The sequence below is a fragment of the Prinia subflava genome, chromosome 7 (assembly GCF_021018805.1).
Source record: "Prinia subflava isolate CZ2003 ecotype Zambia chromosome 7, Cam_Psub_1.2, whole genome shotgun sequence".
Lineage (NCBI taxonomy): Eukaryota > Metazoa > Chordata > Aves > Passeriformes > Cisticolidae > Prinia > Prinia subflava.
In genome coordinates, this window is record NC_086253.1 from 16,538,651 (window position 1) to 16,566,211 (window position 27,561).

General features: G+C 35.9%; 1 protein-coding gene across 9 annotated transcripts in view; it reads right to left on the reverse strand.

Moving 5' to 3' along the window:
- Positions 1-27,561, reverse strand: part of KCNIP4 (potassium voltage-gated channel interacting protein 4) — a 385,096-nt gene that overhangs the window by 60,380 nt on the left and 297,155 nt on the right. The gene's annotated exons all lie outside the window — the stretch shown is intronic.

A 27,561-nucleotide genomic window follows, 5' to 3' on the forward strand; every position in this document is an offset into this window, starting at 1 on the left:
GATCAAAGCAATGGTGAATATTACCCAGACCACTCATGATAAAGTCAGTGAAAATGATGTCAAGAATCGGGAGAATGAGATCATACTTTCTTCTTTAAGAAATAAATGAACACTTGAATTTTAGAAATTTAATCTCATACAAGGCAGAAATATTATCTTGCTGGATGGGGGGCAGGATGCACATTGTCTTTCAGGATTAAGGTCTGGGCTGGTAATGAGATCTCACCTTAATTTGACCTTAAGAATGGAAAGACATCAGGGAGTATATTCTGGAAATTTAGGCCAGTTAGCCATGTTATCCTCTAACCTCTTCCTGGTCAACTGAGCATTACTATTTATTTATCCATACTTCTTCAGAAAGACATTGAAATCTGCTACCACAGATTCTGGTCTTATTGAAATGTTCTTTACTGTATTGACTGTTAGTTCATTCCAGGTAGCAAATCTAGGGTTTGAGGTATCTGGAAAGCCATCCTGTTTCTCCTTTATTGTTGGCTATTTGGAATATACACTGTGTTTTGAAAACAGAGAAATTTCCAGTCTAAATCTCCCTTAAAAGCTGCAGTCCAATAACCAAAACCACCTCCAGCTGTGTTTTCTTTAGTAACACCTACTGTGCATAAAGAAACACAGCAAGAAAATGTTTTACTCTTTTCCCCCTTTGTTAAGTGTTGCCATCAAAAAGTGTTGCAAGAGAAAGAAAAAACCTAAATGCCATATGCACATAGGAGAAGAACTGGACTACTTAAAATTGAAAGGCCCATGTAATCCAGGAAGATCCTCCACGCTTCCCTATAACAGCTTCCTTTCACAATCAGAATACCAAATTAGTCTAAATTAATTCATTAAAAATGTCAAAATGGGACTCTAGTAGACTTTGAACCCTCTGCAGAAAAATTTTTGCCTTTCAGATCGCTCTTGGGTGTTTTCCATTACATTTCTTTCTGTACTCCAATAAGAATCACACTAATGATCTGAAATGAAAATGTGCCCCAGGGAACATTTGATTAAAACGTCAAATATTGAGGAACAATGATTCATCAGCAATCATAAATTTATAATACTGATGGCAGATGAAATTGTATCATTTTCCAACAAGCAATATAGTCTCCAAGAATAGGTGGATTTGAAGCCATTCCTAAGATTGAATTATGTAGACAGAAACTATATGGAAGAGCACGTGGAAGTGACCTTTGTTCTGATTGACTAGCACATCCAATTGCACATAAAAGTTCCTGGAGAGTGAGAAATCTTCACTGACTTAGTCGATTAGCACCACCAGGGTATCACTTTTACATATCCTTGTCTGTGTAACACAAATGACTGAAAACACTCATAAGAATAAGAAGTTGCATAAAAAATGTGCAGGCTCTGGGCAGATATGAACCACTGCAGTTACAGCGAAGTTACCAAGGCTGTGCTGCTTTGGATTTGATTGCTAAAATGCAGTTACATTAGAGAACTGAAACTATATTACATCATGCTTGAGCAGTGGATTAAAAAAGGAAGTAAAAAGCACATTCCAAGATGCATAAAATAACATTTTCATTGTGGACATTTTGCTTTAGCTGTTCAAACATGATAACCAGAAAGATAGTTTTGCAAGTCATTTAATATCACTTACAAGACAGATCATTTGCAAGTTTGTGTAAATAATAATTCAGGTAATTTATTTTAGCACTTCTGCTGAAAAACGTTGATGAAGAAAGATTGCAAAAAGAAAGGCCATTTTGGTAACTACATTTTAAAAGTCTGTCCAATTTCTTCAGTATGTATTTCTGTGCCTCTGTGAAGAACAAACACTTAGGAATCAGAACTGCCTTTAATGAAACACAAGATCTGTGGCAAGATCAAGTCTGCAGTTTCAATTATTAAAACAACATTCCTTATGGCTTGTAGGAACATTAGTGCTGCCTCCTCCAGGGTAAAGGATGGAGAAAGCAGCTATTTACTGATGTTTGAGTTCTGTAGTGTTTCTCTTTGGCACTTAAAAAATCTAATTTCCTGTGTATGGGTCTTATGTTATCATCCATCACAACCCTTTTGTTTTGCTCCCCACTAATATTGCCTGTAACAGCTTGGACTGATGACTGTGGTCTTTCCCAAACAGAGATGCTTGGCCCCAAATCAAAACAGACACTGGTCAAAGAGCACGTTTTAGGGCAGAACCAGCAACACAGTCACTTTCTCTTCTCAGTTGTCAGGCTTTAATGAAAGATCTTCTTTATCTAATTTTAGGACACCTGGAGTATAACTCTGCTTCAGTCACCAGGCTTTATCATTAGTAATTCAAAAGCACCTGTCAACTGAACCTTAAAATCATCCAGTTATTTGATTGTTTGGACACATTCCTTGGGAAGCACACACCACAAATTTTGTGTGTATAATAGGCAGAGATACTATTTTTTCACATCTTCCTAAACACCTCACAACCAGCATCTTGATACTGAGATTTGTGCTCTGAATAGGAAATACACAAGCTAAACTATGAAGAGTTTAAGAACAAAATACATACAAACCCAGTCAATTCTGCTTAGTTCTGAAAGATGAGCCAACTTACACATAAAGTTTATTACATCAAAAAGGTAAATAGGTAAAAAAAAAGTTTGGTACCACCAGTGCTTGTTTATAAGTCAGCAGGACAAAACACTGCTTTCAGAGGAAGTGGTATCTATTCTACACTAAAACAAGTCTGAACCTTAACTTTATTTGGCAGCAGAGACTGTCTTTTATAATATCTGGCTGAGAATTAGTGGAAGAAGGTAAGGCATCTGAGCTAGCACTAGCATAAGTCACATGCCAAGATAAACATTTTCATGGTGGGATAATCACTGTCTGCTAATAAGATCTTCCTTCACTGTATGTCTCACACAAAGCCCCAAAGTAATAAATTTCAATCAATATGTCTCTGCAACTTCAAGCTTTTCTCAGCTCTGAGGTAATTACAACTCTCTGCTCCTTTAGATAGAACATTTCTTGAGAAAAAATGATTTCACTCAGAATGTGGCCCTTGTGATCTAAGAAACCCTAAATCATCTGGGCAGCAAATATGTGGGGGGAAAAAAGCAAAACAAAATATTACAAAAGAGCTACCATGGGAGCTTTATGAAGTACATTAAAGCTTTACTATCAAAATCACTCCTGGTGTGTAATACAAAATGGATACCCAAAGATGATGAGGCATTCAGATTTGAAAAGTGCTAAAATAATTCAGCTTTATGCCTCTGCTTTTCTGCATGAAAAGTAAACTCCTATACTCATCAACAACCAAAGCATAAAATACACAGGGCTTGAGCTATATTCAGGCAGAGGCTACATAAACTATTGTCATCCTCATTTCACAATTTTGAGAACTAAGCAACAGAAATTATAAATCATGACTTTAAATAGAAACCTAATTGAATGGAAGAAACTGTACTGCATGACGTTCATACGATATACTCTCCACAAACTGTCACAGCTGCAAATAGGTAATAAACACATTGATCAGGCACAGTAAGGTGAGATTTGGGTGGTAGCCCATGTATTTGCTTCCAATACCCAACTAATTGCATGTTGGAGAGAAAACAGGAATAAGTTAAGTGGTAATGAAAAGGCTACAGGTGCAGAGATTTGGTCAACTAACAGATCTAAGAAATTTTGGCACATAAACACCTGCAGCAACTTCATTAATGGCTGTTGCCATGGAGACACAAAAAAGAAAGAGGAACAACTTTGGGGTGTTAAAAAAGATGAAAGCAATATATGTGACTGCCATTCTGTTTTTATCATCTTGGTGGTTGAGAGCCAAGTTTATAACAATAACAACATGCCAGAATGTTTCTGAGACCTGTGAGTGGAAGCAACTCTCTCTTTCTTCCCACAGCTCCCTTCTTGTCAGGCAGGAAAGATGAACAGATGTTTTACTGGAGCCTATGAAAGTCATTCAGGAAAAGAACAACTCAGTATGTGAGGAAGAGGGTATGTGTTGCTTTGCTGTAGTTGTTGCATTAGCAGCATTAGGACATTTAACATTAGGAAGATAATACTTCTTTTATGGTATACTTGTAAACCTTGCACTCATTTAACATTTAGATTAACCAACTATTTGAGCTTCTGAAACTTCCTTTTCACCCAGACAATATCAGTTTAGATAGCCTTATCTAAAGCCTTATTGGGGATATTTATATTTATGTTTCTTCTAACCTCTCCCTAAAAAAATTTGAAACTATTGTCTTAACTCTTTTAATTGGCAAATTTCTCTTCACAGCTACTCTTCATATGAGTACTGAGACAATACCTTGTACTAAATAATAATACCAAAACAACAAGGCTTTTCTAAAATATTTTGATGCAATAAAAAATAGTACTCTGAATAGTAGTCTAAATAGTAATCAACGTAGCAACAGGAAAGGTGAGCTGGACCAAGGATCCCCTTATTTTGAAATAAAAATGTGCATGTATTGCTTGATGATAAAATGGCCATCAACTACTGATCTGAAGTGACCACGACAGAAAGATACTTAAAATGCTTTAGAGAAAGTTTCAAACTCTGAGTCTTTGGTATCAAACAGAAACACTCAATGACAGAATGTAAAATTCTGTTCAGTCATATTTGTCAAAGATAAACTGAAGTTGGAATAGAAGAAGACAAAAATTCCCAGGATCATTTGAACTTGTTTAACTCAGTTAAGGCAATACCAAGAAAGAGTATGGCTCTTGTCAGCAAATATATCAAAAATGCAAACTTGAGAACTGGAATAATGCTCTGTGAGCCAAAGAATAATATTAGAACAAATGCATATGAAATGACTGCAAATAGTCTGAAGCTGGGCACTAACAAGATTTTCATGTACCATGAAACCTGGACTCCTCCAACTGCTCTAGTAAGCTCAAGAATATGTCTAGTTTCAAGGTAAATGCTTGGTGACACAGCACAAGAGATATGACTGCTGGCTCTCAGGTTTTAGGATTCACTGACTGAGTATTTACCCAGGTTTTTCTTTCCTCTTGAGCTTGGTTTAAGTGGCGAGGTTTTTGCAGCACTGGAGTGGCTGCAGGCCCCTATGCCTGAGTAGGAGGATATTGGTATGAGCTATTTTACCTTTAAAAAGGGGAAAAGCAACTCTTTATCTCATCTTGCTGTTATGGGAGGAACCATGAAATTTGATAAGCTGGGCCAAAAATACCCAAGTATAAGCTAGGAAATCAGAATGGGAACTCCAGTATGGTCTGAGCTGAAATAAAATGTGCTGTAGCATTGCAGCAAAAGAAAGCTTCTAAAAATCCCTGGTTAGTTGTTGTACAAAGTATAAGGAAACATTGCTTAGGAAATCCAGGAGATTTAGTCTGGCAGTTATAGAAAATAACCACTGGTTCTACAGGAAAATATGCAAAGATGAGTACCATAACTTATAAGTCAAGGGTTTGACTCTCTTTCCTAAAGTCTTCCCTCTGGAAAGGAATCAACAAATAATCCTCCTGAATCTCTCCTAAATTCCTCCATTGATTTTTAGTGCAAGTTCTATCAGGATTATATTTAAGAGAGGATAAAAGCAGCTAGCCAGAACCAAATCCTATCATAACTGCTGGAGGATTTGTTGGAGTAGCTTGAAAGCTGTTTTCTCCTAACATCCCAGGAGACACGGTGAACATTAAGTTCATTTAGAAACTGTTGATGTTATAAACACATTCTGAAATACCAGCTAGCTTAAAAGAATATTTCATCTTCCTGTTTCATTTGGTTGACTTTCATAGCTGGCAATCATAACAGTTTTGGTAAATCTCCCTTTGCTGATCACTCCCTAAGCTGTTATTTTGGGCTAACTTACCAAAACAACATTTTTCAAATGTAAATTTGGTTTTCAGTTTCCAGATGCTGTCTCTGGATATAACTGTTTGCCAGACAGTGAGCATTAATAATGAGGTAAGATCTCCCACAGCCTAGTTTCCTAAGCCTAATGACCAAAGAAAATTCTCCCAAATGCTTCAATTGCTAAACCCTCATCATTTTCCAGAGCATTAGTTTGACCAACAATTTGGTTTACAATTAACCTCCTCTGGATTAAACAACAATTACAGCATGTAGAATGTGCCACCTGTAAAAAGCTCCAATACATTTGATCCTGTCTCTAGGTATCTCATCAAATATTAAAAAAAAATAATTAAAAAGGTGAAAAATATTTCTTCAACAATCAATTTTTCCTTTCTGCTTGAATCAGAGTTGTGTGAGTAATGCATGCTTCTTCCTTACCCCTCTGACATGAATTTTTACCCCTCAATAAAATCTGTCTCATCTGCTCTCTCTCTCCAAAACACTGGATCTGAAAATATCTTCTACAACTTTTGTGTATGTTCATCAGATGAAGTCTAATATCTTTCTCAGATGATCAAAGATCATATCTGGCAACAGTAAAAATTGTTCAAAAATACTTTCACATTAATAAATTAAATCAAAGCTTGTTTCCCAAAATGGAGGTAGAAAGTGGAGTACAAATGGAGTTTTCAGTCTGACACAGTTACAAGTATAGAGTTCAAATTCTCAAAGCGAGTTGGGAAATTATACATAGTCATATTCCCTAAATCACCATGGTAATTATTGTGACCCAGAACAAGGGCCTTCATTTTAAAGTAATTTTAATTATGAATATTGGTGAATTGCAGATGTTTGGGAGAGAAACTGGGGCAAAGCTTTGCCATCTCCCTGGTGCAGTGCAGGTGCTCCAGAAGAATCCTGTGAGAACGTGTCAGGTCAGGAGTCCTTCTTAAGTCTTGGTCCCTTGGGGTGTATTGTCCAGTTAGCACCTGGCAACATTCACAAATCCTTCAGCACCTTTTGGTGAACTTCACTAAATCACAGCGTTGGATTATGGTTTGGCCAAAATTATGATTTGGCAAAATAATCCATTGATTGAAAAAATGTCAAATTAAGAGCTTTTTGGGTCTAAATACCCATGCAAAGTGAAAACATCTTTGTGGGTATATAAAGTTCTGAGGTAATACTGGAAAAATAAGTAGCAAACAACAAAAGCTGAGCTTTTACTTTTTTTGTTACTACTTTTACTTACATTTAATTTTACATATCTGTTGGGTTTTTTCCACTGGCTGTTTTTGAAAGTTGTATATCTGCAGTATCATTTCAGTCAAAAACGTGTACACTATGCCAGGGCTTTAGCTTTTAAATTGTTTGTTAGCTGAATTGACAGTCTAAGAGGAGCTCTGGCTGTCTCTTTAGGTGTAGATTCGACTTTGAGGATGTGGGTTGCCTGTGATAATTGAAAATTTGTTTACCTAAGCAGCTTTTCCATTTAGTTATGGAACATACCTCAAATACGTCTTAAAAAAACCACATGGCATAAACCTGTTGCAAACATCACAAAGACTGTGTCCCTTACATATATCCTGCCTTACATTCAAGACTGAGATTATTTTTCCACAATTAGAATGAGCAATTTAGTTTAGTGGTCTTGTTAGTAATGAATGAACTCTTTGGTAAAAGAAGTCCTCATGAGTTACAGTGCAGTTCACACATTTTTGGGGGAAGTTTAGCATCCCATCCTATTTCTTCTCTTAGTGGTAATACAAAACATGTCTATCTACCAATGAGGGATGCACTCCTATCTGTCCTCATTAGGAGAGGATTTCTATCCAAATCCTTACAGAATTAAAAGAAAAAAAGGAGCTAACCATATTTCCATGAACATGTAATGTAGTAAAACATGCACAGGGGCTTTTACCAAAGAACCAGTGATTCACAATTACACATTACTCCTATGTCCAGATCCTCAGGTGCACACAGTAGGCATAAGATGCTGCTAAATTACACAGCTCAACAGCTCAGCTTCTCTTTTTTATTCCAGCTTGACGTGGGTTTTCTCCCAGTTTTTATTGTATCACCTATGAAATTTCAGAGATTCAATGTGTCTCAGGCCTTGACTGAAAATCTCTTGTCCCAATAAGCCATACACTCAGAGTAACTCTGCTTTTTACCAGTCACACATAAATTGAGCACAATATAAACTACAGGGAATCTGCTCTGCTCTCGCATCAGGATATAAGCCACGAAAACCCATAAAACAGATACAATGAAAAATCTCCTTCCAGCTTGTGTGAAGATAAGCATAACAGACATACCAGAAATTATAGTAATACAGAATATTCCTGATTGTATCTTTCATTAGCAGGAATGGGTATCCCAAACACTGGAAAATAAAGGATAAATTTCTTACACCATCACTGAATTTGACAGTGATCTTGGTGAACCATCACTCCTTGAGATTTATAATAGATATACACAAGAATAATAAACACTCCATTTGTCTGTGTCTATTCTTTAAAAGCAGAGAATACAGAGGTGAATATATCAGCAAATCGAATCAGTAGGCACCTTCTAGTCAGTAGAAATCCTAATATGTGGCAGTGAAAGACAGTAGGAGTGGTAAAAATTAATGCTAAAAACTCTGTAACCATATTTTACCGAGGAATGTAGTAAACTTGACAAATATATTAAAAAGTCTAAAATAGCTCAAAAAATCACACATATAACTTAGTAAAGAAGGTAAGAGAAACAATATTTACAATTTGTTTATTGGCATGAGGGTACAGAACTATCAGGAATCTGTCACATTTTAGTTCTACCATGCCCTGGAACATGGTGTACATCTGCAGTAATTTAACAGGGCACTAGAATTTATGTGAGCACGATGTGTCTTTTCTCTTATACTAGAAGAAAAAAAAATCCCCTGCAAAAAAATGCCAAAAATCCTACCACCACCACCAAAAACCCAGAATGCTGCTGATCTGAAAGCACACAGCAATGCTGGCGTAAGATGAAGGGAAATTGGAAATGACAATTTCCATTAGACCTAGTCAGAAAAAAATTAAATTGCTCATGATATAAAAATGAAATGACTGAGGTAATTTAAATCAAGAACTGAAATTTGTAAAAAAATAAATTAGAGCTACAGAAAGTTTCTCACTGGCCACAGATAAAGTCCTTATTAACACAGCAATATGTGAGAAGGCTGTGAACCTACATCTCCTCCACAACCACCAGAGATCCAAGAAAGGACCAGCAACATGGACCACCATTTCCAGTGGACTGAGGAATTTCAAGAAGACATGACACCTTCAGGCTTAAAGATGACCTACAGGAAGAGCCTTGGAAAGCATTTTCAGATGGAAAGTTAGAGTTGGTGTTTATGGTAGAAGAGGGTAGGAATTTCTCTACTAGAAATGGAGAAACACAAAAGAGTTAACTTCAACTCAAAATTTAACTCATAGAGGCTCAGAGAGGAAGCAGGTTGTTGATCTCATGTTACAGAACAGGGGAGAAGGGAAGTTTTATGTCAATTTTTTTGTACAGTGGATTGTATGGATAAATGAATGAATAAACAATAAAATCATCCCAACAAGGAAAGTGACACAATCCATGCAAGTAGAGAAAATAAAGTTCATATGAGTGAACTTTACACATATTTGTATCAGGAGGTCCTGATACAGATATTAAGATTCACAGATATTAAGACCTAATAGATATTAAGATTAATACAATATTAAGTAACAGACTGTTAACAAAGTTGTTTCCAAGGGAACTGGATGAAATATTGGAAATACTTTACATTATCAGTTATTTCACCTTGAAATAGATCATGAGATGTAACTGTTGCTCCAAAAAGTCTGAAAAGTAGATGTAACCTGCAGATACTTTTGGTGAACAAGCTGAAATTCTATAAAAATATATTACTTTCTATGATATTTCTGATAGGCAGCTGAAGAGAGAGTATTGCAAAACCCAAAGGCTACTAATTAAATACTGATACCAAAGCACATTATTGTGTTCTTAAAAGTACATAAAAAACATGTAGAATAGGACCTGAGCAAAGGATAGGAGACGTATTCCAGAATGTTTTGGATATATAATCTGTTTGCTGGAGTAATGGGATACAATTTTAATATGGTACACTGAAAGAAGCCACCTCCCAAATAAACAGGGGATAAATTAGACTGTCTGTGATGTGTTTGGGTTGGGATCTAAGGAAATTAAGTAGTTCAGAAAAAGAACTTTTTTTTCCCTAAGAAAACTCATGTGTATCCAAAACACCAGCCAGTCTGGCACTTCCATCAGAGCTTTGTGGGGTTCTGCTTCCACTGGAGAAGGGTTAATTCTCTCTGTGGAACTCAAGCCCTCTATGGGAAAGAGAAACCCTTTCAGGGTGTTGAACGTAATCTTCAGAATTTCTAAATCTGAGAAAGTATCTTGTCATTACCACATGGTGTTTTCTGCTAAGATACCCTTTCAAAAGAGGCAGGTGATAATATAGCAACATAAAAATGCAAAGCCTTGGGGGATGGCTAATTATAGCAAGTTTATATTTTATTTAGGTTGGGGTTTTGTATTCACCTACAATTCAGCCTTAAAATAATGTTTCACCTATATACTCCTGCCTCATAATTCCCAGTTAATTTGGATTATTACATTTTAATAATGGAATGAAGGATGTTTTTTATCTGAGATAAGTAATATTAAGATTATCGGTAGTTAATAAGATAACAATACAGAAAAATACAAGTGTGGATGTTTTACAACTTGCAGAATTAAAGGAAAAATTGTTGGAACGATAAGTCTTCAAATTGCCTACAGCAATTCAGATTACTGATCAGCAATTCTAATGAAATTACATGGGAAAAAAAAAAAAAGAGTGGCAAGCTAGAAGTCATTTCCTTGAAGAAATTGTTGTCAAAGATGCCAAAACTGCTTAAGAGTCTGCCAAATATAAGATTACCCACATCAAATTTCAACAATAGTCCTCAGCTGCTGATAACCAAGAAATGATGTGCATGTGCCCCTTTCTCAGTCCCACCACATGGAACTGTGTTAATTGCATTTTGAGAAAAAAGGGGGTTTGGTTTGCCAAAGATATGAAATGGAATAAGGTCTTATCCAGATGAAGGGTCCCTTTGGCACAAACTGATATGACATCGTCACAAATGTCTGAGGTTGCCAAAGTGTTAGTGATAATACTGAACATACCAGAATGATATTTTTGACAGATCAGAATGACAAGTATCTACTATTTTCAGTGAACCTTCATTAACCTTGAATATATACATATATATATATATATATATATATATATATATAGAGTACACATTCTTTTATTCATCCCAGTATTTATGAAACCATTGTCATTAAGCCTTTAAGTACAACCAAATGCTGCAAGTAATTTTTGGGATGAGAGATTTCTATGAACATTCTACAAGTGAAATGGAAAGTTTAGAATCAGAAAAAAATATATAGTAGAAGAGAAATTTCAGAAGTGATGACACAATAGCACCTCAAAAACACCTGGTAATTGCTCATGCCTGCTCCAGAGGTGATAATACTTCTTTCTAAGCACTCCTTAAGCTATCAGAGTGACTCACAAAAAAGCCAGGAGGTACTCTGAAGGCATTCCTTACTTTTCTCCATAGCCCCACAGAGCACAGCTGTACAGAGCCCAAATACTTTATTACATTCTCTAACAGCAAGAATCATCTCAGTTAGACAGCATTTTTGAACCAACGAGAGTACAATAGTAACCCATAATAATACCATTGCCTAAGTTGATTTTTTACCACAGAAGAGCCTCTGACTGCATATTAATACAGTACATTTTTAACATGGTGTGCTGGAGATCCATAAATTTCCACAGCAATCCAGCCATTACCTCATCTCTAGCACAGCCATGTGCTCATAGTTCTGCAGGATTATTTATGTTTTTCAGCTCAGAAATAGCAGGGATGAATTTGCAGAGCTTTTTTTTGTCCATAAAACAACACCAGCATCCATGTATCACTCTGTGGTAATTGTTGGGAAAGGTTGATTTTATAATGATGACTAATGTACATTTCTAGGTACACTGGATGCAACATCAGACCTGGTTTAAATAAGAGATTTCTTAGAATCAATGTGTCTTGCAAACTTCCCTTACTTTTTGTGCCATAATACAGTGACACCACATGCTAACGATGAGAAGTCTCTGAGTTCATTTTCACTCATGCTTATTCATACCTGTCATCTTCACTACTGATAATTTTCTAGGTAAACCCAAGGCAACACCATAAATTGGATTGGCTAATCATGTATTTGACCATACCAAGTAATAATGTCTCTGATTCTATTCTTGCTTCCAGTTTTTTCTAAATTTAAGCAAAGTTCACTCAACTGATTTTTAAGTGTTAATGGAAATAATTGTCTTTTAATTTACACATTCCTATGATTGTTTTTCTGGAGAGAAGAAATGTGGCTAGCACCCTGCAGCATGAAATTATTTTTAAATGATATCTTTAGAAATGTAAGGGTTAGGAAGTTTCAAGTGAGGAAGTTTTAAACCCAAAAAAGGGTCTAAGTCACAGCTGAGGCATATTATTACCAACACCAGTGCCATGGGAAAACCTACATTATCAGTTTTTAGGACAGACAATGTTAGAGTCTCATTTGGCAGTAAAAGTTCAAACAAAATATTTTAAGAAAGACTAGTCAGAAAAGCATTTCTAATTTCATGTTTGGTTTACTCTGGTCCCAACTGAAAATGTCAGCCTGGCATCCAGCCTCTCTCCTTGGACAAGGGTTTTTTCAGTATACAGGAAGAACAACACTGGAAAATTATACAGTCTTTGTCTCTACATCAGTCTCTAACTCTTTCTGAGTCTTTAACACCGGTCTCTTATTGCAGCCACAACAGACCTGTGCAGATGGGGCCAGTTTCACAGGGCTGGAAGGAGGACACAAATCCGAGCCATGGTTTGCTCTTTTCTAGACTGAGTCCCGCAATGTGTGGAAACACATTGAGAAATATATATGGTGCCAACTCTTTAGTGCAATCAGGCAACTTGTGAGGAGAAAAGTTAGAATTTACAGTCTTTGAAAGGCTGGATAATGATGAACATCTACTTGTTTACCAAAAGGGATCTAAACACAAGGGAATTATGATGGCTTCACATTCTAAAGCCTGATAAAGCTGCTTTTAGTAAGCTAGGTTGGAAACTTTGGCTACAAGCAAATTCCAAAGTTTAGTTGACCCTGAGTGAGGGTAACTGAGTTCTATTTCAAATGGATGAGCTTTCTCTGGCTCACTGACAAATATTACTGATAAAAATATCTTTGGAAAAGAACTGAATGCCTAGCAATCAAGATAACTTCTACCTTGGCAGCTGTAGCTAGAGTAACCTCCAGGCCTCAAAAATGCAGACTGCTTCTGAGAATAGTTCACATGAGGAGAACAGTTCATATCCCTTTTCCTCTCAGCAATTTTGTACAGCTTTCTTACCATTTATCTGGGAAACAACAGGAACTTATTCCAAGGGAAAACTTTGTTTCTTGCTAAATCAATCCATTTTTTCTGGCCTTTCTCAAGGGAGAACTTCTCAAATATACAACTTTTCAATTTTTCACTAAGTGTTTGTATAAAAAGTTTACATAATGTATTCATTTATCTCTGTTATTTATGGAGGTAGTCAACATTGTACAACATATAATCACCACAATATTGTAAATTTCCTTGAATAATTTTTCAATGAACAACACCTATAAACAAATTAAAAAATTTAGCTACATGTGTCTAATTACCAGTGAATCCATCAGTATTTAAAAGAAGGTGAATATTTGTGCCTTGGTCAGCAACTTTAGTTATTCATTTTTTAAACAAACAAAAAATCCAGCATTACCTTACCACAGAAGACTGTGAAGTTTCTTAATAAGAAATAAAGTATTGAATAAATAAAAAAGTACTACAGCCCAATCAATTTATAGATAACATTGAAAAACACATTTCTATGTGCTTTCAATGCAGCAGACAGTCATCATTTTGAGATATTCATTTCCTATGGGCAGTAAATAACATTCCAAGTACCACATAAGGTCTCCAGACCATTCCCTTCCTGGGAATGGAGACATCACCTCTGTACTGTGGCAGAGAGGATCCCCAAACCAATTGCCTTTGCTGAGATATTTTCCTCTGCTAGATTGTGATCAAGGAAAGTTTAAAGATTGCAGAAGGAGCCTAGAGGTGATTTCACTACAAATGAATTGCCCAGAAAGGTAGATTTCTTCACAGCTATTAAAAGAGGCAGCCACTGTGATGCAGCAGTTTGCTTACAGGATTTGCTTAAACCAAAGATATCTTCAAATTACGATACATGTGCCAGTAAAAAAACCCAGCAAGCAAACAAAACCAGGCAAAACAAAAAATATAATTAAAACAAAATGGAAGTTAATATTTTGTGTCTCATTTTCGTAATGCAATTTTGTGAATGGATAAATTTGTGCATCATCTGAAAAGGGGACTGAAAGTCCTTTGACATTTGATTTTTTTTCTCCTAGCTAAAAAGTTCTATATTATTAATAGGTCTTATTAAACTAACAGTAGCAAGCAGACAATTTCACTCTGCAAAGAACAGAGAGGTAGAAGCTGACCTTTCTAGTCTTTGAAAAATAGTAATTCATTCATATTGTCTGAAGATCACTGTTTTGCTGATAACAATAAGGAGGGCACATTTTGCATTTCTTATGTATTCTAAACTCCTGACAGCTTTAACAATGAAGATTATAATCGAGGGTTCTTCATGAAGAAATTGGCAGAAAATGCAGGACAGGTCCTGAGTAGCTATACATGATAAATGTATACCGTGAACCATCACAACTGGGTGTTCTTATTAAAAATAGCTTTCACATGAAACAGGTTTTCAGAAAAGTAACCAGCATATGGCTCACTGCTTTCATTTGAATGTGACAGGTAAAATGCCTCAGCATGTATTAACCTAATTTAAAATATTGTTGAAGAAGGAATAATAAGAGAGAGGTTTTTTAGCCTGAAGTTCATTTCGATTACTTTGAAAATATTATTCATATTCTCTGCTGTCTGAAATTTGCTTTGCTGATGATGTGTACATAGCACTGAGTGTATTTTAAATACACATAGGGAAAGGGGAGGAAAGAGGTTGTCTGTCTCCAGAGCAACACACCCTGCCAACTCCCCCGGCCCTGTGGCAGCGCTGGCTCCCAGGCCAGAGGTGTGCAGGGCTCTCTGTCATGTGGAGCCAGCGTTAGACTGAAGGTTAAAGTGAGCAGAGACAGAGCTTTACACGAGGACAGTGCTGCTGTGCAGACCCAGCCTGTGGACACAGCTAGCAGAAGATAAGGCAGCACCACTGCAGTACCCAGCTTAGAGAAAACAGGAAGATCTAATCCAATAAATATTGGCAGAAATTGTACCTTTTTAGTTTGCTTTGACAGTTACCATTATTTTTCAATTAATTCTACCAGCTTAGTTTGGAGATTAATAATTAGTCATAGTTTCTTTCCTTATTTTTTAATTAGAGTTCCTAGTGGTGTTTCAAGACTTTGTGGGCAAATATTGTCTTGGTGACTAACGTTTGCAATATTTAGATCATTCTTGCTCCAGGAAGTATTTTTGTTACTCATTATTTCAACATACAACCACAAAAACAAAAAACAAAAAACAAACAAACAAACAAAAAAAACCCAAAAAAACCCCACCATTAAAGAGCTCTGTAGTCAACCCTCAGATCATTTTGACTCAACTTCATTTTAAATAGATTTTTGAAATACAATCTTAAACTATGGGACTGTCATGTGATATTTTTGACATACATTTGACAAACAGTCCTGCTTTCCTTCTTTAAGCCTCTTACACTTCTACTGCATATCACACATTCACACCTTCATAATCCAGTACCTAATCATATAGTCATAATAATTTTGCAGGAGAATCACTTTAGTTAATCCCAGCCCAGTCTTTCTCATGAATGTAACCCCTTCAGCAACAGCTGTAAATCAGAAAAGTTTAAATTCATTTTTGCCATTTAATTTTTAATGTCCTACTACTTCTAGGAAGGTAAGGGAAAAAATTAGAACATGTAGCATCAACAAATGGTATTGTATACATTGATTGAAATAAAACACTATCTGTTACCATAACATCAATAAGTGCATTTTAAAAGTTAATTTTAACTCTTACGTTAGTATAACAACTTGGCCTTTAATGTGTTGGTTTAAGCAAAGGACAAGAAATAAGGTAACACTGAGCTACTCAGAGGTTGCTCCCATCCTCCTCTCACTCCAATCGACAATCACGGCATTTCTGAGGACTGCAGGATGACAGATGTGGTGATTGAAGTGAAAAAAATCTAAGCTTTCACTTCTAATTTAAAATAGCACTTTCAGAGACACTTCCTATCCTGCTGTTGAATGATACATAGCTGGCTGGTGTCAAACATAGGAACTGACAGACACTAAGTGAAACATAGTTATTGAGCATTTAGTGCTGGCTGATCTTCCACAAAACCAGCTGAATCAGCTGAAAACCAGATAACACACCAGCCTTTTTGGAGGTGGAAAACTAGGGGTGTGGCATGTGTGTGTGCAGGAAAAATTGGAATTAAAATAAAAAATTATCTGCAGACAAAAACAATTTTTAGAAAATCCCAACATCTATTGCAAGAACACAACCATAGCACTACGGAAAGTAAATATGTCGTGTGTTTGCCTTCCTCATTACACACAGACATGACCACATTAATTTGTTAAATATATCACATTACATGATTAATTTCATATACCTAATGGACATTTGCACATTTAAAGATATGATAATTCAAGGAAGATTAATGATTTACCCAAAGCATACCCAGCCTGGAGCCCATTTGAGTTATCATGAAACTGCCATACATACAAATTACTCAGATTGTCCTCTGTTGTGTAAAGCAATGTTTTGGAAATGGGATGTTTACTAACTGGAAAGGAAGATGTGCCAGAGGAAAACACACACATATCTGGCAGTATGAAAAACCAGAGTGCAATTCATGTCTTTAGAGAAGGACAGGAAGTTCAGATATCCAACTTTTATCTGCTTTTAGCCCTTAAACACCTCTCTGTGTCTTAACATATGTACCAGCTTAGTACAATTATTTTTCAAGAGCTTTCCACCCTACTAATTTATTAAGGCAGACAGACATGGGTGAAAATTTCAAAAGAGATGGGTAGTCACATGAATGTTTTCTTTTAGAATGTGCCCACTATTGAGTTTCTCTGGATCCCAGCTTTAAAAGAGCTTGGTACCTGTCTGCTTTTAAACCTTCTCTGCACTCTTGAAAAGTGCAAACTCCTTAGGATGGTGAGAGGATAAATATATATTAAAGGAATACATTTAGGGTAAGAACGTAGAGATTTACAGATACAGAGATCCTTTTTTTTTTTTGCAAGCATTGGGAATGAACAACATGATTTAAGTGTAAAATATTTATCAAACAGTAAAATGGATATTAAATGAGTTAATCAGAAAGCATTAAGTCAGATGAAGGCTCACCATATTCTGTCAGTTCCTATCAACCCCATGAATTCCTGAGTTTTAGTTCTGTGAAAAGTTTGTCTTCAGTTTCTCTACATAATCATTAAATAAAAATAAGCAAAACCTCAATTCTAACTTGCTAACTTTCTTCTTCTTTCTCCTTTGCATAATGAGCCAAGAAGACTTATAGCAAAAATCCTCTCTATAACTTTTCAGGAAAAAAGGTTTCAACTTAGAGATTTTTTTTTAAAAAAGATCACAATTGAAAATAAAGCAACAGAAAATATGAATAATATTCCTTTTCTTTTTAAATATCCAGCTAGAGATAGCACAGGGTTCCATCAATTTTTAGAATTACACTCTCTTAACCATTCCCAAATACATTGCAAAGCAAGAATTTATGAATTAAATTATCATGGGATTCAAGTAATAAAGCCATTATTAAGGTAATTTTTCCTCAGAAATGTACAACGTGTAGTACAGTAGTAACACACTGTGAATCACTTGGTGTTAAATAATGCTTCATACTTCCTGCAGTGTAAGACTAGTCTCTATCGAAACAAAATGAGGGAGATTTTTCAAAAATCAAGACTACAGAAACTCTTTTCTCAGTGTAAACTAATTTAATGTACTTTTCAGGCAGCTTCCTGGATATGTGAGTCCACTACACTCCACACCGAACCACAAGATTTAGACATGTCTGGATTCATCTGCATGAATGGAGACATGATCATACAACTTAAAAAATATAAAAAACATCAAAAAAGAAAAGGATTTTATATTCAGGATAAATAGTATGCAAAGAATCACTAGTACTTAAACTACATTTTCAAATGAAGGTGTCTAAACTAGGTCACAAAGATCAATATCTAGGAACTGAATTGGCCTAATTTGCTAAAGTTTCCTCTGAGATCTGCCCCAAAACTCATAGTTCAAGCCTTCTAAAAAATGGAGCATCTGCATTTGTACTCCTGCATTGCCAGGCTTCTTTGCTTGAAACCAGTTGGCTTTCAAGTGTTCACTTGTCATCCAATACAGTGAATAACTATACTTCCCTGGAAAAACAGCAAGAACAGAAAATCCTGAACAGTTTGATTTTTTGGTGTTGCATCTGCACTCCCCCACCCTTGTGTTAGTTCTTGTTTCCATCCACTCTTAAAAGGCTGCTAACATCATCAGGTCCTTAACAAACCCTGCTGTGGTTAATGAATTAACCTCTTACAGTCCTGAGCCCTCCTTAAAAATGTGCATCCATTGTGCTGCTTCTGGGCATGGCTGACCTGTCCATACAGCACACACTCTCATGCTCAGTCATGCTGTTGCAAATGTTATCTCATTTGCCACCTCCTCAGCTCTCTGGAGGACTGGAGAACCCACTCTGTCCTGTTTTCTATTCATGTGGGCACTGCACTGGACTCCCCTCTCTCCCTCCCACCACATATCCCGGATTAGGATGCCGGGCAGTGTGCAGGAAGTATGAGCTGCCACGAACATTGACCTGCTGCTGCTTGCTCCTTCCCAGCAGCAGAGAATGAGATTGCTGCTCCCTGTGTTGCCAGCCTTCTCTCTGGCTGCTTCCGAAGTGGTACAAAGAGAAACAGCCCTGAACTCTACAGCCTTTAGGCAGAAAATCTAATTTTTAAAATAATAACCATTAGAATTGTTGCAACTACTGCCTCTTGTTATACAAATAACACAAAATTGCACCATTTAATAAAATTCATAAGAGCAAGAATTTGCCACTCAGGATTTTACTTAATTGTAATACTTCAGATACTTCTATTCAAGTGTTTGTCTATGAGATACAAGTATAACCTGGCAAGATAAAAGAGATCTGTAGAAAAGCTTTTAATAACATTATTTTCAGCAATTTTGTCTCCATTTGGAAAGAAGCTAAAAGCACAAATTCATAGTAATATATGGGTACACAATGAAGCATCTATCTATTGATAATACACTGAGGTTCTCTACTTCCATAAAAGCAGCCTACACCTTTGTCTTGGTTGTTATATTTGGAATGCTGTTTTGTGCACAATATTCTGAGAGGGTAAAGTGATGGGCATATGGAAGTCTCTACACTACATGCACTGTATTTACTACAATGCATTAGCCTTTTTCAACTGAGAAGAACAACTAGAAAAGTTACAGTTTTCTGATCTACGTAAGGATCAGGATCTGTTAACTTGCAATAATAATTTGGGGTATTAATGTATTTTGTTACTGATTTGGCTCCATTTAGTGACTTCAGTAATGAGGACAAATGGCTGCCCAAAGGGAGAAAGAACTCAAGCAATGTGAGGCATATACTTATTATTGAAATACAACAAAGAAAAATCTATTTGCAGTGCATCATTATTGAAATATAACAAGAAAAACCCTATATACAACATTAAACTGAGAAAAAGAAAATCTTTCAAATTATTTACAATTTATTTTACAATTTTAAATTGGAATTAATTCTCTTTCCCATGTATGGGAAAATGGAATCCATAGGAAAATGACATTTTCATAACAAAAAAAATCTCATGCTGAAATTAAATTTTTTTTTACAAATATGTTGTATTAAAAAACTATTCACATGAGTAAGATACTGAGAAATAAGCCCTGTATTTGAAATATTTCAAACAACCACCTAAGACATTTTTTTTAATTTGCAGCCAGTGAAATATGGCAAATTCATCTACCCGCACTTAGTACACCATAAATTTAAAATTATTTCCCATACGTATTTCATTGCATATATATATAAATGCATTCTATGTGCTACATATCTCATAAAGGAGTGTATACCTCTCTATACATATATACATATGAGTTCAAACAAATACATTATTCATAATAAACAAAGGAGAAACGTTTCTATTAAGAAGAATAGGTAATATGAAGCATTTGTAACTGCAGATAGTGCATAAGGGTACAACATAAGGTACTCACTATGCTACAGTCAAATCTTACTGTAATTTATTCTAAAACAGTTTTTTATTGAATATGAGATGACACTACCTGCTTTCTCAACAAGACAATACACTCTATTCCTAGTAAAGAACAAGAAGTCTTGGATATTGTCTAATGCCAACACCTTTCTATCTGGATTAAGAGTGATGTTTTGGTTTAAAACATATCAACAGTTTGAAGCTATTGTCACTCACCACATTCAAGTTTCAAACCTGGATTTTGACATTGAGATTGAGAGAGATCTCGATGTTCTGTCTCTCAATACTCGTCATATGGCCTCACCACTCTAGCACTGGATGCCACTTTGTCAACCTATACTCATTCTCACAACAACTTGTGAGTTAAAAAGTAAAATTTTCATGATTTTCTGGATTTTCTAAGGTCAAAAAGGAAAGAAATCACAATGAGAGTTCCTGGATGCCAACTCAGCTGTCTACTTTTTTGTGATTATTTTAATTATGTAACTGAAGTTGCTGACAATTGGTACCTGTCTGACAGGGAAATAATGAAGACACTTATAAACAATTCAAACTACAGAACTATCAGGCAATGCTGATTGCAGATTAGCCAATAGTCTAAGGACATAAATCACAAACATTCTTATAAAAAGTAACTAGCAGTAAGTATGTCAATGTAAAGAATGCCACTGCTCTACCCCTTGTAGAAAATTATACCTTTCCCCAGGAGTGTTATTTCACATCAAGTGGGATATTCTTCTCTTACTGTCTCAAAGGAAGAAATTCAGATAATTTCTTCATAAATATAACTTTGCAAGACAGATGTTAACGTACACGTTTTGCCTTAGCTCAAATTTCATCATGACATAAAAAAACCAGAACACAGTCTTTTACTGAGAAATAAAGAAACCTAAAGTATTTACAGTACAAGGAGGACACAGATCAAACTGCTAGAACACAGGTTAAACATTATGGCTGCATTTTTCAGATACATCTAGGCTGAAACCAACCCCTCTGGCACCATGACTGTCTGAAGAAACACAGATTAGTAGGGAGTTCCCATTAGATCACTCAGAAATATAAAATTGGGTTTTGAGCAGGGAATGCCACATTTCCTCTCCTTGTACAGAGTATATGCTTAAATGTAAATTGATTGAAATATGACATATTGGAATCTAACTCTCTGAAACTCATGAGCCTAATTATTTTCCCAACTTTTCTATTTAATTAAAAAAAAAAAAATTGAGACCCTCATTACCTTGCTACTTATTCATTTGGTGGTTGATCACTAAGCAAACGAGACTCTTTTTGCCCTTTCTTCTCAACTGTATTTTCTCAAATTTCTTTAATTCCACTCTGCCACTTCAAACCCAGCAGTTGTAGCTGCAAGGAACAAGCCTCCTTTGGGAGAATCACAAAACAGTCACTGAACTGTTGCATTTCATTTTGGGTTGACTCATTTCAGTGATCAATATACTTTCTTCTAATGTATGAAAGATGTGTTGTGTAAATAAGTATTTGTTTCATATGACGTAACTTATTCTTTCTTGAGTGATTAGTAGAAGACTGAAAATGTTCTCAAAAGAAGGGTAGATATTTATCAGAAATAGTCAAGGTCTCTTCATCTATATATACATTTAAAAATCAGTCAAATGCACATATGGAATCAATCAATCTACTTACAAGCAATTATAAAATAATCAATCTGAACTGTATCCTACCATTTTAACATGAATATATATATTATTTAGTGGTAACATAATTTACAGACATTGATCAATAGTGTTGTTTTTTTTTTTAAAGAAACATTAAATTGACCTATTCGTACCTATGTCAGACTTTCCATGTTATACTGGTTTTCTTGAGATATCTGTTAAAAAGTACTTGCTGTTAAAATCTGGTAAACAAAGTCTTCATTTATGATTATTCCTCTTCCTTCACAAAACGTACACACATGCATACATATGTGTGATCAATCTACTCTTGCTATTTCTAAAAGTTCACTGACGAGACTTTGGAAGGCCATATTTCACTTCTATAAACAGAATTCTCTCATTTGTGCCTCTTCATACTCCTCTAATAACACAAAGCAGATATACAGATGAGACTGCAAAAGGAGCTTTATGGCTGCTTTTGCAGTTTTTCCCCAAGGTAATTCTGTAAGTATTTTTATTATGAGCTAAAATGCATACTAAACAATAAAATTGTAGCATGTTATCTCCAAATTATGTTATTATTTTTGCATTATATGAAAGAGATTCAGTTGCTTTGTAAATTTCAATGTTTCAAATAAGTCTACACATAATCAGATACATAAATCCCTACAAAATCACCAAGTATCTCCCATATCTCATTAATAAAAAAGACCAAAGAATTCTGATCAAAAGCATCAAAAATAGAAAAAAATAATTTAAGATTCAAGAGATAAAAGGTGAATGCATTATTTCTAGTCAGTAAATTATTATGGATTTTTTTTCATTCAGTCATTCCATCATTGTGTATATTCAATCTTATTCTATAGAATTTTAGGCAATGATTATTCATGTCTGCAAATATCTCATTCCAACAGCAAGGCCTTCTAGGTTCTCAGCACTAAAGTACATTAGAGAGTAGGCAATGCTTTTCTCTCCACACCTATTGTCAGCTGACCAAGTGCAGTTGTTTTTCAGAAGCATATTTTGTCATATCAAATTTTTGTCATCCTAAAATGAATTATTTTATCCAGAGCTACATTTTAAAAGCAGCCTGGGCATGGAGCTGTGGCATAAAGGACAAGGAAAATGCTTAATCAGGGCATTATACCAGGAGGGAGCTCCTGGTATCCAAGCTCTGAGATGCAAGGTGGTTAGATGTAGACTTTGCTGCAGGCATCAAATATGTGTCATTTACCTTTGTTTTGTCTGATTGTATTTATATTTTGGGAGAAATACCTCCTTTCCTTTCAAAATATATGGATTTTGGCCAGAAATGGCCAAGATATATCTGGATAAATAACCTCCTTAAGATGAATACTCAGAATAACAGAAACTTCAAATGATGCTCAAAAGCAACTCTATCTTTGTGAAAATAAATACAATGAGGAAGTTCTCTACCTGCACATAGTCAATCTAAAATGACTATTAGTATGAATACTTTCTTGAAAAAAAAAATCAAGGCTACAAAGTAGAGGATCTAATTACTGCAGGAAAGGGTTTACCCAGAACAGTGTGGCCAAAAGTTAGAAGGCAAATATCCTGTATGATCCTGAACCAGAGAGGATCTGTGAACTCCCACATGAAGAGATAGGACATATGTTATTCTTACAGAAATATTCCTGGTAATATTTGTAACATCTCTTAAATATTTCTCACCATTTTTCACACAGCATCTAGATTTTTAATTCAGACTGATGTGGATCTAAAGTGATCCATTCCACAGTGATTTAGTTGATCTGGAGGATAAAATTCCCTGAAGAAGTCCATGGAGAGCAGCTGATGAAAAGATCTTCATAAACCAACAGGCCCTTCCTCAAAACTTTTACATAAATTGACCCATTTTATTCCTATTTTGATAAAAGCTTGATTTCTCTAATTTTGACATGAAAGAATGATTTTGCTGTTCTTTACCAAACACTTTTCTTCACACTTTTATGTCATTTGTGTGTCACATCATTAGAGCCAGGTAGAAAAACCACTAAACTAAGAGAAAAGCAAAACAAAGTAAAAATTTCATTTTCAATAAATTAGTGTTAAGGATAATCAAGACACTGCTTTCCAAACACAACCATTCTCCCAAGCCTGGAAGAGCCTACTTTTTGAGAGAGGTGGAGAGTAAATAGAACATCATCAAACCAACCCTGAGGCTGGGTATTAAGATGGTCACAAGTTTCAGTAAGTTGCAAAGCTTGTCTTGCATCCAACATAAGCATACAGAAATACATCTATATAAATGAGCATATTGAAATTCACAGCTCAGTTTTTACATCTACTTGGATCTAGGTTGGATTTGAAGCAGCAACTGAATGCAGTTGCACGTGTGCTCTTCTGAAGTAACTCTTCTCTGCTGTGCAATCTATAGATACTTCTATAGACTGACTCTCTTTTAGAGACCTTGAATCCAGAATGTCTGTCAAGGTTTACAAGGAGGGTTGGGTTACTCAGAAAAAAACTAGTTCTGTCAATTCTTCATTGTCTGGAGAAGAAAAGAACAAGTAGGAGGTGGTCATTTCACCACATGTTAACTGAACATCTTTCTGAGAACAGGTGTTAACAGCAGCTGCTGAGAAAAGGCAAGGGGACAGGCACTGCTGCATGGCATGTTTTTGCCTTTCTGTTTATTGTGGAATTTGCACAATTGCTGCATTAGCTGAAAGAAGCTACACAGGAGAGGGAGCAACATAGGAAAGTCAGCAACATAGGAGAGTCTGATGGAAGCTGGATTTGTAGCACAGCTTCCAGTGGATGGAGAGGACATTCCAATTAGGATCATTCATGTCAGCCACATGCAGAGAAGAAAACTCCCATGGTTTTTGATGTTCTTTTTCTTAGACAATATGATACAATAGAGAATTTCTCAGCAGTGTGTCTTTCCCCATATCAGACAATATTTTAAACCTTACTGGTTTTGCTAAGCCATGAGGGTAACTAACAACATGTTAACACAGATGGCTGCAGACAGACCTAACATCCTCTCTGTGCTTTTAAGTGTCTGAACTATGAAAGAGGCCACATTTTAGCAGTTTGTGTGACAGAACAGATAGAAATTCACTAACATGACTTTTGGACTGGAGGTGACTTCTGTCCATCCAGATTAGACTAGATAGAAAAAACCCCTACCTTTCTGTACCTGAGAAGATAGAGCAGATATATACGAATGCAGAAGACTACGTCTATTAAAAACTACCACTATATACCCCCTGAACCAATTTCCAATTTGTAGCTAAAGCAACAAATTATTTACTCACAAAGCCAACTTTGCAGCCAAATATGTTTATTGATAACTGCAAGTGAACTGTTTTTTTCATCACAGTAGGAGAAACTAAAGATCAAACATTCTCACCTACCCTCGATAGCCTATGGAGTTTAAAGACATAGAGACTCCAGTGAGCCCTATCAACCACAAGGCATGGAGTTCATAGGACATTCACCTGCCAAACATGACATTTATATCTGAATAGGCATTTGAAAGATAACAAGCTCTGGAGACTGTTAGAGATTACTGTAAGGAATAAGAAACTAATAAGGGAGTCTAAAATAGATTGCAAGAATGGCTGATTCTATTCACGTGTAAAAGAAAAACATTTCTGTAAGAGACCTGTTTCGAGATACAATCAGTGCATGATATAAGAAAAGGCACAGAGTTTCTCCTTTCCAAGACTTTGATTTATGCAGTTCCCTGATTTTTAAAAAGTTGCTCACACGTTTACATAATCTCTTTGCATAGCTACTACTTGACAGCTGTTCTGGACACAGAAATGCAAAGTGAATCCCTCATTTTGCCACCTCTCCCCTCCAAGTTTCTGGTGGATGAATTCCCTCTAAGCCTGGCCCGGTTGCTTTACTGTTCTGATTCATTGCTTCAGTTTGATCTCCCTGCTCTCCTCCCCTTCCAGCTTGGGTAACAAAACTAAAGCTCTAGAGTGAAGCTGCCCAGCAGAAAAAGCTCTGGGCAAAGAAGCTGGAGGGAAGATAATGGTCAGTGTCAAACCACTTTCAAAGTAATGGAAGGAGAGGGAAAGGGAGGTTCAGTCTCTCCTAGTAAAAGCTGCATTGATTCAATTCTGTCCTTTTAACTGAAACAGCTTGCTGGCTCCAGTGAAGCCAGCTTTGTCTTCATTCAGGTCTGTTTTTTACTTATTGGAAAGTGAAGAATGGATGAAGCAGAATAACATAGTCTCTACTTTGGGACACAGGACAAAATCAGGTTTCTCTCTGTCCTGCCAATTGTTGGATGCTGTAATACAGGTTAGGCTTGATGATGTCAAAGGTCTTTTCCAACCTAGTTAATTCTGTGGTTCAGTGTCTTCAGTAAAACTAAGCAGATTGACTGGGTTATCCCATTTTCTCATGGAGATGAGGGCAAGTCAGGCTCTTCTTCACCATAACTGCACTAAAATCAGTGGAATTGTAGTAAGATAGTAACTAAGGATTTGTCCTTTATCTGTCTTCTCTGCCCGGTAATGGTAAACATTAGGCATGCTGTCATTTCTTTCAGTGATATTTGCAGTACAAGTCAATGTAGCACAGATGTTAAGCATGCTAAGGCATCAGAAAGCCTAACTATGGGAACAGATTTGTTCCAGCTTATGACCCATGTCCTGTCTGCATGTGGTAGAAGGGGAGGACTCACTGCTTATTTCGGTTTCCAGATCAAGCTGGCAGCTTAAATGTGCTCCTCCTTGGATATGAACAGAAAACCTTTCCTTGCATTCAGTAGGTGAACAAGTAGGTGAACACTAGTTCTGCACACACTATAAAATATTCCTTAACCATTTGGGGCAGAATTCTTGTTTAATGTAGTGGTGGTACCCAAACATGGAAGAGTTGATTAGCACTTATCAGCCTCAGGGGAACTGGAAATCCCTCAAGTCACTGGAGTTATTCACACTGCAATTATAAATAAATCAACTGTACCTTACATAGTTTAACCTTTTAACATTTAGGGATTGGTTTATACTGCTAGCTACTTTTGAGTGAAATTATTGTCATATGAAGAAATACCATGACACTAATGGGTGCATTAGAACAAAAAGGTGTACTTCAATTGATAGAACACCTTGAAAATATTTTTATTATTAAAATCAGTGTAATTTGTACCAGCAGTCTTTGGGGGGGGGGGGGGGTGGGGTTTAAGTGATTTAATAGAGTTGAAATCACATAAAATCTTTTCCCACAAACGTATTGGAAATATCCGTGAGAAATCAGCAAAAGGATCTAACTCTACATATGCTAAACAAGAGTAATATTGCATTTCAATCTTTTTTTCCCTATTTGTTACCATAGGAAATAAAGCTGAAGCTAGTCCATAACCACAATGATTTTTTTTACATGTCACAGATGTTACACATCCAGAGAATCAAAAAACCCAAAAGTGAGCACTGCTCTGAGGGGTAAATTACCCATTGTTTAGAACTGAAAAAGTAATTCCATAACCAATACATTGTATAGTAACAAAGAAAATATATATTCTCACCACATAAAGTTTGAAAGATGATTTATTTCAGTAGTTCAGAAACTATATAAGTGCTAAATATTTCAAATGTTATCAGCACTGAACAATTTTATGAGGTGATTATGTGAATCTACATCTATCAAAGATCCTCTTCTATGATGAAAAGTTAATGT